Source organism: Eurosta solidaginis, chromosome 2 (assembly GCF_040869045.1).
Source record: "Eurosta solidaginis isolate ZX-2024a chromosome 2, ASM4086904v1, whole genome shotgun sequence".
NCBI lineage: Eukaryota > Metazoa > Arthropoda > Insecta > Diptera > Tephritidae > Eurosta > Eurosta solidaginis.
Window position 1 is genome coordinate 29,713,513 of NC_090320.1, and position 13,999 is coordinate 29,727,511.

At 35.3% G+C, this 13,999-nt stretch overlaps 1 protein-coding gene and 1 long non-coding RNA gene across 6 annotated transcripts in view; one reads left to right on the forward strand and one right to left on the reverse strand.

Annotated features, from left to right (window-relative positions):
* The window catches only part of LOC137239477 (ADAMTS-like protein 3), a 1,132,820-nt gene that overhangs the window by 740,166 nt on the left and 378,655 nt on the right, over nt 1–13,999 (forward strand). The gene's annotated exons all lie outside the window — the stretch shown is intronic.
* Nucleotides 6,392–10,331, reverse strand: LOC137242040 (uncharacterized). Of its 2 annotated transcripts, none has more exons than XR_010950059.1 (3): nt 9,750–10,331; nt 7,087–7,508; nt 6,392–6,854 (listed from the first exon to the last, which is right to left on the reverse strand). It is a non-coding gene; the product is annotated as an uncharacterized lncRNA (long non-coding RNA). The 2 variants fall into 2 exon arrangements; XR_010950058.1 differs by lacking the exon at nt 9,750–10,331 and adding an exon at nt 9,129–9,641.

Sequence of the window (13,999 nt, forward strand, 5' to 3'; positions counted from 1 at the left end):
TTGAAAGCGCCTGTTTTTTCAACTGGCAGTGATGCGCATCCGTTGATACCCCTTTCGACCGTATCGGACCAATTTTCGAAATGAACAATAAATGGCATAGACAGTCTTAAAAGAGTAGAAAATATAGTAACGCGCCGATATTTTTTACATTCGGCAGCGGCGTGCGAAAAACGGCGAAAATCGGTGGCGGCGTTTATCCGCGACGTATATCACTAATACACAGTATCTAACGTTAGTTCTCTAGTGTATCTCTAATCGAAAATTAGATTAGAGAACTAGGTTAGAGTTCGATTAGAGAACTATTTGGGAACCATTGAAATGCGATGCTGTCAGAGCTATCTATCATTTGTAGGACATGATCACTATTCCTTAGTGTTATACAAAAGTATGAAAAATAGTCAAAAGTTTTGCCAAATAATTAAAAGTTGTAAGTGGAAATTTATAAAAAAGTTAAAGAGTGAAAGTGAGCAAAATGTTAGCATACTATTTGACTGGAATTAGGAGGAATAAGTGACAGCGCTAATTTCGTTTAAATAAAAAAAAATTGAGCATTTCCTTTATATAAATCCCCGATAATTATACGACATAGATAGCTTTTTAACTAAAAATCTGTAACTTTATGATAACATTTCGATAGCTTTTCGATTAATACCCGATACATTTATAGCAAGAAATCGATAACTTTCTCATGATATTGCTGGCATGAGCTTCTCAACTTGAGCTAATAAAATCAGAACTTTTCTTCACTGTGGTTGTGCATATAACATAAGCTCTGTGAAGATAGGACAAAAGTTAAGGTAGCTGACTCTGAATTGATATTCCTACAGCAGTTGAAGATAAACACGCCGACAATCAATTTAGCATTTAACTGCGATAAAGTTTCCCATGAAAAAGCAGACAAGCGCTTTTCGGCCTATTGACTCAGAGTGGTGCCATTCGTAATAGCTCCAGTCTTCTATTCCATCAAAAGAACATTAACCATTTGATGATTTGGCTGGTCTATCGCTTCTTATCGATAACTACGTAATCGGCTAGTTATTGGGTTGTTATCGAATGATTATAAGTTTGTTATCGCAGTTTTATCGGTATATTTTCGCTAACAACATTACATAAGAGTATATGGAAAGTATCGTTTATTCGAATGGGGTTGTTCTCGGTTTGCTAATGTGCAAATCGGTTTTAAGGGCGTTAGGGTCAAACCGTTCAAAATGGGACCTCTGCGTTCGCCGTTGCTGTTGTTGCTGTCGTAGAGATAAAGACATTCCACGAAGGTTTTAGGGTGTTATTGATGATGATGGTCCTTTGACATATATCCAGTACGCTCCGGTAACAAGCACCATGAAGGTACAAGCACGACGATCGCGGGAATGTTTTAATATGACCACATTCAACCTTCAAGGCCACCCCCTAGATCCATGTGGCTGCTAAAGAAACAGGTTTCGCCACGGGTAAGCAAGGTTGACAATTGCATTGGAGAAGCTATTAATTGTGTTGACAACCCCTTGAAAACTCTTTGAAAAATTTGAGTATTTTAGTCGCCTCTAATTACCACTTCCTCTGGAACAAATGCAAGAGCTAATAAATATTTCAATTTCATCGCGAAAATTGCACAATTTGTAAAACTTTTTTGCAGCTCTAATGATTGGATATGTTTCCAAACATTTTTGGTTAAGTAGAAAAAACAACCATGAACCAATGCTTCGGGAAAACTTGACGGCTGAAAAAGATTTGAGGAGTCAAAATTCAAAAAGTTATCAGACGGCAAAAAACATATAATTTTGAGCGACAAGAAATAGAAATAATTTTTTAATGCTTGTGAAAGTATGCAAAACTTAAGTGAAATTCGATTAATAATCGTACAAAAATCTAAAATCGAATACTCGATTAATCGATTTATTTGAATATTTGTAAGAGCCCTAGTGCACACTCCTAAATCATAGAACTTTAAACTTTTGCAAGGCGCGTCATCAGAAAACTTATTATCCGAGGCTTGTGTTTTCTTTTGGAGCTTGGTTTTACGTGACGGGTGCCAAGCCCAGCACACAACCCTCTCAGCGGGATTGATAATATTACTATACACGTTTCTAAAGCGAGCCGCTTGATCAAAGGCCGACGCCCACTTGCAGTCGCACCTTATGTTGGTCGAACTCTTGTTATATAACTCTTCTTACTGGCTTACTTTTTTGGGTTTTAAAGATTTTTCGACGAGGGGAAGGCTTATTATAACTACTCGTGCGCAGCTGTCTTAGTCCCGTAGCTTCAGTTGTCGTGGATTCATAAAAAGCAGCTATGATATCCTCATCACTCAAAAAGACCAGTGAGTTTAAATCAGAAAAATTTGTATGCACACTAAACACTATTGCACTGATTTACATTACCGTACTGAGATATTTGTATTCGAAGAAAAACAGAAAACTCTCTCATAGCCGCTCTACACCCTCCCTTCATGACTTTTGTTGCTGCTCCTAAAAGTCCCAATAAATAAACAGCAACTGATTTTCAGACCAAATAAGCAGTGCACGGACTTTACTAGTTTATTGGTAGATCTACCAACTTTTTAGCCCATTTTCATTTTCTACCACTTCTACCACCAAAGCCCAAAAATCTACCAACATTTGCCTTTGTAAGGAAATTAAGAAACGATTCAATTTCGAAGACGAAAAGTTACACCTTTTGGAAAATTTTGATGAAAAAAATATTAATTCTAGTCAAATGACAATAATTGTTCCCTTACTTAAAGCTTTTCCATTTCACAAGACTTCCATGCAAATTCTTAACAACGAATGGCGATCATTAATGTTATATGATAAGGAAATAATAGAAAAGATATTTTCCGACGATATTCTTAAATGATGGATAAAATTGGGAACTGAAAAGAGTCTTGTAAAAGAAAATGTGCTCCTTAGCAATATTACCTCACAGTAGTGCAGCCGCAGAAAGGTAGTTCTCTATAATGAACGACATAAAAACCGCCAAGCGTAATGGACTAAAAATTTCATGCATTCCCAATCAAATATTAATAAAAGAGTATTGTATCGGACAGACTTTATTTCAGCCTCCAATTAAATTAATAAGGTTATATAAAAAATTTTACTTTGTAGAAGGTGATTTTGTACCTTGTATTTAATAACACCCATATGGAACAAGATTTTTCTTTTGTTTTTTTCTGACAATTTTTTTTTGTTGAAAATTCGGTTTTTACTTTGAAAAATTTGTGCACAAATTCAAAAAAGAAATAAATTTTTTTATGAAAGAAATGAAGTAAATGAGCTCGCAAATATTTTTATACTCAGTTGAGCAGAGCTCACAGAGTATATTAACTTTGATTGGATAACGGTTGGTTGTACAGGTATAAAGGAATCGAGATAGATATAGACTTCCATATATCAAAATCATCAGTATCGAAAAAAAATTCGATTGAGCCATGTCCGTCCGTCCGTCCGTCCGTCCGTCTGTCCGTTAACACGATAACTTGAGTAAATTTTGAGGTATCTTGATGAAATTTGGTACGTAGGTTCCTGGGCACCCATCTCAGATCGCTATTTAAAATGGACGATATCGGACAATAACCACGCCCACTTTTTCGATATCGAAAATTTCGAAAAATCGAAAAAGTGCGATAATTCATTACCAAATACGGATTAAGCGATGAAACTTGGTAGGTGAGTTGAACTTATGACGCAGAATGGAAAACTAGTAAAATTTTGTACAATGGGCGTGGCACCGCCCACTTTTAAAAGAACGTAGTTTAGAAGTTTTTCAAGCTGTAATTTGGCAGTCGTTGAAGATATCATGATGAAATTTGGCAGGAACGTTACTCTTATTACTATATGTCTGCTTAATAAAAATTATCGAAATCGGAGAACGACCACGCCCACTTTTTAAAAAATTTTTTTTTTAATTCAAATTTTAAAAGAAAAGTTGATATCTTTACAGTATATAAGTAAATTATGTCAACATTCAACTCCAGTAATGATATGTTGCAACAAAATACAAAAATAAAAGAAAATTTCAAAATGGGCGTGGCTCCGCCCTTTTTCATTTAATTTGTCTAGGTTACTTTTAATGCCATAAGTCGATCAAAAATCTACCAATCCTTGTGAAATTTGGTAGAGGCTTAGATTCTAGAACGATAACTGTTTTCTGTGAAAAAGGGCGAAATCGGTTGAAGCCACGCCCAGTTTTTATACACAGTCGACCGTCTGTCCTTCCGCTCGGCCGTTAACACGATAACTTGAGCAAAAATCGATATATCTTGACTAAACTCTTTTCACGTACTTATCTGAACTCACTTTGTATTGGAGTAAAAAATGGCCGAAATCCGACTATGACCACGCCCACTTTTTCGATATCGAAAATTACGAAAAATGAAAAAAATTCCATAATTATATACCAAATACGAAAAAAGGGATGAAACATGGTAATTGTATTGGTCTATTGACGCAAAATATAACTTTAGAAAAAAACTTGGTAAAATGGTTAATTTGAATACATTTATATCGTACAAACACATTCTAGAGTCACCCCTGATCCACGTTTATGGCGATATCTCGAAAAGGTGTCCACATATAGAACTAAGGCCCACGCCCTTTTAAAATACTCATTAACACCTTCATTTGATACCCATATTGTACAAACGCATTCTAGAGTCACCCCTGGTCCACGTTTATGGCGATATCCCGAAAAGGCGTCCACCCATAGAACTAAGGCCCACTCCCTTTTAAAACACTTATTAACACCTTCCGTTTGATACCCATATTGTACAAACGCATTCTAGAGTCAACCCTGGTCCACTTTTATAACGATATTCCGAAAAGGCGTCCACCTATAGAACTAAGGCCCACTCCCTTTTAAAATACTCATTAACACCTTTCATTCGATACCCATATAGTACAAACAAATTCTAGAGTCACCCCTGTTCCACCTTTATGGCGATATCTCGAAAAGGCATCCACCTATAGAACTAACGCCCACTCCCTTTTAAAATACTCATTAACACCTTTCATTTTATACCCATATCGTACAAACGCTTTCTAGAGTCACCCCTGGTCCACGTTTATGGCGATATCCCGAAAAGGCGTCCACCCATAGAACTAAGGCCCACTCCCTTTTAAAACACTTATTAACACCTTTCGTTTGATACCCATGTTGTACAAACGCATTCTAGAGTCAACCCTGGTCCACTTTTATAACGATATTCCGAAAAGGCGTCCACCTATAGAACTAAGGCTCACTCCATTTTAAAATACTCATTAACACCTTTCATTTGATACCCATATCGTACAAACAAATTCTAAAGTTAGGCCTGGTCCACCTTTATGGCGATATCCCTAAATGGCGTCCATCTATAGAACTGTGGCCCACTTCCTCTTAAAATACTCTTTAATATCTTCCATTTGATACACATGTCATACAAACACATTCCAGGGTTACCCTAGGTTCTTTTTACAACATGGTGATTTTCCCTTATTTTGTCTCCATAGCTCTCAACTGAGTATGTAATGTTCGGTTACACCCGAACTTAGCCTTCCTTACTTGTTCTGCGATATTTTCATCAGTTTTTATGAACAATTTTGAAAAAAAATAAAAAAAGTTTTAAGTAAACGATAACATGCCAAAGTCGGTTATTTTGTGGCAGAAAAATGCTGGTACATTGGAAAATTGTTGTTGTAATGAGATGTATCGGTAAAGTTTACTCATTATTTCAAGCTTAAAATACAGGAAAAATGCAAGATGATATAGGCATAAGCTATGTATATACAAATTTACCTGAATTTTTTTGTTTTCTTTACACATTTTTTTTAAAAGTGTTATTTCCGTGAAATGTGCTTTATTTGTTTTACAATGAAATATGAATTGTTTTGTACAAATATAAAATGTAGCTATTGTTTTCTTGAAAAAAAAATCTACCAACTTCTACCACTATTTTAATTTTTCGCATACCAACATTCTCTTTTTAAAAGCCCGTGCACTGCAAATAAGCCTTATTTAACAATACATTTCTTTATTAATTTATCCTATAACATAAATATATCTTCCTACAGTTTTCATATACTTATAATATATTTCCATTAAAATCCAGACCAAGTTAAGTTTCTTAACTACGCGTTAAATCAGGAGAGAAAAAAATCATAGAGTCTAATGAAAGAATATATGTGACCCGGCCTATGAAAAGGTGGATTATGACTCAAAAAAAAAAAAAAAAAGCTGTTAACAGCTGTTTCTCGCAATTTCTTTTTTGAGTCATAAGCCACCTTTTAATAGGCCGGGTCACATATATTGTAACCAATTCTGGGGATTTCTTGATAAATATACACCTTCTGCTAACGTTCGAATCGCTGAGCTGTCGAATAAATAACTGCAATATTCTGTATTGTGAAATAGTATTTATTTAGACTACATTGGGAGCAGTACAATTATACTTCACTTCACAACTAATAGCGTGAGTAAATCAAACTGATTAGTTATTTCTCAGCTTGCGCTGCGTTTATACTCTCTGTTGCTTCATTCGCATATTTCTCCAAAGGTCTGGACTTTTCACGAAGATGGAACAGTTGTATCGCATACTTGGTTGTTTAGCTATATGCGTGTGTATGTGTGAGTAAGAACTTCGTCTCTTAGCTGATGACTACATATGTGTACGTGAGATAATTTCTTTGCTTTAAACTGCTGCCTTGTACATTAGTGTGGCTGATATGCGTTTTTGTTCTTGTGATTATTTACTCACAGCATAGTGATGTCAACATTCGCCACAATATATTTAATTTGTCACATGCGAGAGAGATTCTCATACGTATGTATGTAGGTATGTTGAAGAAAAGTGAAAGAGACACGTACTGATCGCAAATGAATTTCTGAGAAGAAAAATGTTTATTATTTTTATTATTATTATTATTTTTATTATAAATATGTATATTGCATGATAGAAAAGAAATTCAATGAAAACCAAGGCAAGATTTACATATTTTTAATTATTATCCAATTAAGAGATTAATTATTTTACAATAGTTAAAGAGAAATCGTCATAAAAGAAGACACTTGTCAAAAATAATAAAATGGAGAACAACAACAATCATTAATACTTACAGCTATCTTGGATCTGTTGAAGGCCTTCGTATATTCCGCATACTGTAGATATGCTATTTTAAGCAAATGGAAATTCGCATATGTCGATGAGTTTAGATTTTTGATAGTAACACCTGATTTCTCTCATATTTCGCTACCAGTGTTCGGAGTATTTAAAACTGTTACCTGAGTAAACGACTACGCCGGAATAAAAATACAATTTTTGGAGTATATTTTTTCTTCCTTCTTGAAAGCGGGGCGAACAGTTAACATCAAATTGATTTGGTGGCTTGGCAAACCCTTCAATTGTGTTTTTGTCATGAAATGTTTCTCAACCAAAAAGTTATCTGCCTTATCAGATGCACATGGAGTCGGCCTAAAACGTTTAGGATGACCAATTAATGCTCCCATTAGTACACCACATCCTGGAAGAAAAATGCGCTCTATCTTCCCGAATATTTATAGCGGAAAAATATTATTATTTTCGGTTTACCATACATATTTCATGCTATTTTAATGACAGAAGGTTTAAAGACCGGGGCAGATTCCTGTAGGAACGATATTGGCGACCTGGTAACTGACGTACAGAGATCCCCCACACCGATCGCCGATGATGGAAAACACCTTCCGGTATCCAACTATGGCGAAGTGAGAATGGCAATATCACGGCTAAAAAATCACAACGTGCAAAATAATGACGGGATACCCGCCGGGCTGTTCAAACATGGAAGCGAAGAGTTGGTATAAGATAAAGAAGCAAAAAAGTGGGTATTGCAGTAAATGTGGACAAGACGAACTACTTGCTGTCATCGTGGCCTTTGTAGCCACGTCACTGTTGATGGATATAAATTCCAGACTGTGAAGGATTTCGTGTATTTGGGAAGCAGCAAAAACAATGGCGGACTAGAATTCAAACAAGTGCTTCTTTTTGGCAATTGAAACGTAAAGTCCTCTCTCGACGAACAAAAGTTTCGCTCTACAAGTCACTCACCATACCTGTCCTGATGTATGGCTCGTAATTATGGAAATTGTCAAGAGAAGATAAGATGGCTCTTGGAGGAGTATTCGAGAGAAAAGTTCTCCGTAAGATTTATATTCATATCCGTGATGTCGACGGCGAGTATCGAAGGAGGTATAATGATGAGCTTTTCGCAGATAGGACGATAGTGCACCGAATAACAGCAGAAAGCTTCGATAGCGAGATCATGTTATGCGGATAAACGAATACGCTCCGGCAGTTTGTAAATAGAGGAAAGAGAAGACCTTCATTGAGTTGGGAGAGACAGTTGGAGGAAGATTTGACCTCGCTTGGTGGTCCCAACTGGCGACTGTTATCGCAAAACAGGGTTAGCTGACGTGATTGACTCAACGTACATCATTTTTTTTTATATAAAACTTCAAGAAGTGCTGTATGTTGAATTTTGGTAGAATTTACAGATCGCGTCCCGACACATATTTTCTTACATTTTGCTCCTTCTTTTCGCACTCCGTACGAAAAAAGTACAAAAACTGTGGGAACAAACATGTCTTAAAACACGAACAACGAATTCACGTCATCCAATCGTCAACAATCAGCTTTTCATACGTATACAATGAAAACTTCAACCAAAAGATGTTAGGTAGTACTACCATTTAGTTTTCAACTCGACTCAAATAAACCTTTGTGATAAAAAATGTAGTAGGGGGTAAAGCGGAGCAAAATACTCTGATTGGAATAAAGTCTGAACACTGCGTCAGCAATGAAACATGTTGTCAAAAGCTTGACGTCACGCCGAGAAAATTTATTTCACAGCTAACTATGATTTTTTTGCTCTCATTTTTTAATGCGGGATCTCTTTATTGGTTTATGAGTAACACCTATTTTGAATTTATCAAGGCGATTAAATTACTCCTGCTCATTTAGTTAAAAAAAACCCCGCACACAATTTATCTCTTAACTTCCTCTCGTTTGACTTTTCCCCTCTCTTTTTTGCTATGACTTTACCATACTGTATTTATTTATATTATGGAGTTTCTTTCAACTATGATTTTTCTTTTCATTGATGACAAAAAATGTTTCTTACATTGATAGTTTGGTCTCTTCTTTTCTGTTTATTTTTTTTTTTTGTGCATTCTTAATAATGATTATTTAGAGATATTTTTTTTCCTCACTCAAATACTCTTTTTTTGTTTTTTGTTTTGTAACCTCATTTTCTACCACGATGTTTTACGTAACTATTTCTTAATCAGCCCAATCACGCAATCCATCGTAGACTGTTTTTTCGGGAAAGTTACGAAATTGCTGTCATGCAATTCGACCGTGTTTCCTAACGTCTCCGAAAGTAATAAGTAAATTCGAAATTCGTAAAGTGGTATCACTGAATTCACTCGGAACGTAAACTTTTGACGTTTATTTGAAATTTTCTACGACAAGTTCTTGTCAACGGAGAACATTTACGAAACGCGAAAAATATTTAAAACAAACGGCCCAATCACGAAATTCATCGTAGCAATGTTACGAATTCGAATGTTACGAATCCCGAAAAAACATTCTACTATAGATTGCGTGATTGGGCTGAATATCTTCCTCAATTCACTTTTAATATTATTTAATAATTAATTAATTCATAGTTTAGATTAAAGAACACACAGTCGGCTCAAAACTGCAATCGACTTGTTTTTCCAAGTGGTTGTGAAATACTAACCGAATCTTTGGCTGGCTCTCAAAAATTTTGCAAAAAGTTCCATTTCTTTTTTGATAGAGATTCTTCTGTTCCTAAAATGTCAAAGTGCCTGCATTCTTTAGTGTTCTCTTCGAAAAGAGTTTTTCCAAATATATGTATTTTGTAAAAGCTAAATTTAAATTATTCTCCGGAGCAAAAAAAAGTTATTTCCGATGAAAATTTATTGAACTATAAGCTCAAGAACGAAATTCCAGCCTGCTCGAATATATACGTTGTGTAATTTGTATTTTCTTTTGTTTCTCAATAAAAGAAACGTCTCAGTTTTATTTATTTAAAACTTAGTTATTGCATAAAACTTCACTTTATTTAAGTTTAAACTTTGAAAAAAATATTTTATCGCCAGGAATATATGTACTTAAAGATGACCTGCTCCTGATGATCGCCAAATCCAAAAAGAACTTTTCGAGCGAAGGAAAATTGGCTGCAAGCCCAAGTAGATACCCATTTATGTCCATATAAAACAACTCTGTTCTCGGCATTTCGCCTTTTTTTGTCTAGAGTTTGCGCAAACCTTAACATAAGGTATCTTAAATATTTAATTGAAATTGAAATAAGGTTTGAGAAGTGTTGATATCTTTAGCATGATACCAATCTATCCTACAATTTTCTTCATCTTGCAATTGATACATATTGTTTCCCTTTTTATACCTTTCATGAACATGAAATGGTATATTAACTTTGTCACGAATCTCAAAATTGTGGGTCCTTAAAGGAAAATAGATAGACCCACGAATAAGTACACCGAAATGATCAGGATGAAGACCTCAGTTGATTTAGCCATGTCCGTCTGTCCGTCTGCGCGTCTGTCTGTTTGTATGCAAACTAGTCCCCCAAATCTTGATAAAATATGCTGGGCGGATATATTTAGGTGTCCGATTAGACATTTGTCGGAACCGGCCGGATCGGACCACTGTTCGTATATTCCCCATACAACTGACTTTTCAGAAAAGATGATTTTTGTCATATCTTCCACAATTTATCAGATTGAAGCATCAAACTTCACCATATCCTTTCGTATATTGCACATATTGAAATGTCGATGAGATCGGTCGTATATATAGCATATATCCCCCACAACCGATTGTTCATATAAGAAGCTTTTCATAATTACTGCCCTATTTTACCAGCTATAAGCTTAAAATTTCACCAAATGTTTACGTATAGAGCATTCATTGTTGTCTGAAAAAATTGTATAGACCGGTGGTATGTAGTATGTATGTTTTATATTACCAAATAAGTAATATGAATGTAAATGGAACTATTTCAAAATCATTTAAAAATAAAAAGATGATAAAAAAATTTTAAGGACTACCTTTATATAAATGGATCAAAAAATAGAAGGCAATTTTTCCTTTAATACAGACATAGTCTTGTTGAATTTTGAATAAAAAAATTTAACAATAGCTCTTGTAAAAGAATGTTGGGATTTAAAATTATAAAGGTGGAGCGCAATCTTTCAATTTAAGGCAAACCATGTATGTACTTGGGATTAAATAATTGAGTATTTAAAATTTAAACACGCCAACGAAAAGGCAATTGCAACCTTGATTAGTAATATAAGTAATTCCTAAGTGAAAATTCTTATGTTTATTTATTTGTTCAAAATAGCTAGATTTAAGAGAATTAGTGAGGTTTTCGCTGGCAACACTGGCGAAAACAACAGAATTCCACCTCGCATCATAACAAGAGAATTCCACCTCTTTTGTCAGCTACTTAATTTGCACAGCTGAAAATCGTGGTGAAATACGCATACGCCTGAAAGTCTAAAAGAATCGTGGAGAAAGTCGCGTACGCCTAAAAATATGCAAGGTCCTGCATGGAGTTGGGCCTTCAACGAGGTGGAATTCTACAACGCCTGCAACACTCAGGAGGCTAGCCATGAAGGTATGGCCTAATCTTCTAAATAGTTGGACTTGTGCGTTACGTAGCTCAAATTTTTTGATCAAACATTGCACTGTCACCGAGTTTTAAACTATGTGTCAGAACTCAAGTCTCTAGATATCCAGGAATTTAATTAAAAATCTATTGCAAGATTCCCAATTTAAAACCAGTTTTCTCAATATCTCGATCCCTGCGCCACCTAGCGAATTTTTTTTTGATAAAATATTGCATTGTCACCGGGTTATGACTTACGGCCCAAGTTTCATGTCTCTAGCTCATCGGGAAGTTACTCGAAAATCGATCGCAAGATTCCCTGCGTCTTTTCAGTGATTTTCAGGGATTTTCGTTTATTTCGATTCGTCTGCCACCTGGCGGCATTTTGTTTTCCACGAATTGTAGTGCCATCGACTCGCAAACTATGTACTAAGTTTCAAGTCTCTGGATCACCGAGAAATTAGTTAAAAGCCGATCGCAAAATTTCCATTTTAAAATAAATTTTCTGTATATCTCGATCCGTGCGCCACCTAGCGGATTTTTTTCCACTTGCATTTTAATGTCTCCCAGAACTGAACTATGTTCTAAGTATCAAGTATCTAGCTCAACGGGAAGTTACCGAAAAAGACTTTTCAGTGGGTCAAAAATTCGTATGGAAATGAGGGGACAAACATGAAAGGGACTTAATATAAAGGTAAAAGAAAGTATTTAAGGGGAGTATTGGAACCTACCTTTTTAAGATATCCAGCATATCAATCCTTTTAATTATCACTGTGTGGTTATTTCCGCGACTGCGAACATATCGCGATTTGTTGGGACTATTCAAAGATTATTTTCTGGACGGTCTCGGTACTGTTTTCAATATCATATATTGGTATATCGCAATAGAGCGGACTGGCCAGCGGTTATTGGTTAGTCTTACGAATATATGAAAGATGAACAGACGGTTAAATCCATAAAAAATTAAGGTCTCAATAATAATACTTAAGGCAAGATCTTGATTATGACAGCCCACTTAAGTTGTAAGTGTTGTTACTCAAAATTCAGTGCACTGCTCCCAACCCTGGTTTTTTAGTAGTGTACGATGGAATATTACCAACTTGAAAACAGATAAAACTAATTATAAAACTAATATGTACTTTTCATTAAAAATACATTCATTGTACACATGTCAACTTAATAACACACTTAACAAATACATATGGGCAAGTCCTTGGTAACGGGCACGGCATTCGCACTCATTTGTAAATGTGGGTCTTGTTCGGTGGCTAAACAGAAATAAAGTTATAGGCCAATATATGGATCAGCTAATGAAAGAGAGGTAATGAACCTGATATATTTGAGACACCAATAGAAAATGTTACCCGAATTTTCCGTAAAAATTTTAGTAAACAGTACACCAACATATTATAAAACCTCCGTTTTCCAAAGTTTTTTTAATGCTAAATAAATGCATAGACAAAATTTTATTAAAAGAAAAAATATAGATCTGTGTCTAGCAGCGCAACAATATAAAGAAAAGACGTCATATTTTATTACTAAAACATCCAAATTTGCCAAACCGATGAAGCCTTTCTTTGAAATCATGTTTCTCTGTTCAGGTTGAGGGGAAAGAATAAACTATTTGATTTCCACATCATACACATATTTGACTTTAATCCCAAGTGATAGAAATAAAGTCTGCCCACTTTTGATTTTCGGTTCGTGATGGACCTTATTTGGGAATCACCCCCATATATATAAACAAACAATTGCAAAGATATTTTTTTTTTAAAAGTAGAGCAAAATGCGTCATTTCATTTCGCTAGAATATTAATAACTACGTTTGATTTGTTAATTTGTTTGTTCATTTGTTCAGCTAACTAAAGCAAACAAAAAACAAGTAAAGGTGTCTAAGTTTGGGTGTAACCTAATATTATATAATCAGCGTGAATTTGAATTTTACAGTTCATTTCAGATAAATTACTTTTTTGAACTTTGTTACCAAACTTGATAAGTGAAATATCGTTAGGTTAGGTTAGGTTGAACTGGCGGGTCCATGAGGACCTCACATAGACTGATTGAGTCCGTATTGTTACCAGAAGTTTGTTTTAACAACCAAACTGAAAACCCCTATCAAAAACCAGGACCTATGTTATAAAATAACTCCGTCCTCTTGGCAAATACTAGAAACTTCCTAGGACTTAAGCCACTTGCTGCTTCTAGATCTGACAGCTGTATCACTCCTAATAGCTGGAGTCTTAGCCTGGCAAGTGCAGGGCACGAGCACTGAACGTGCTTGATCGTTTCGTCCTCCAACCCGCACTTCCTACATCTGCTATCACTGACCAAGCCTA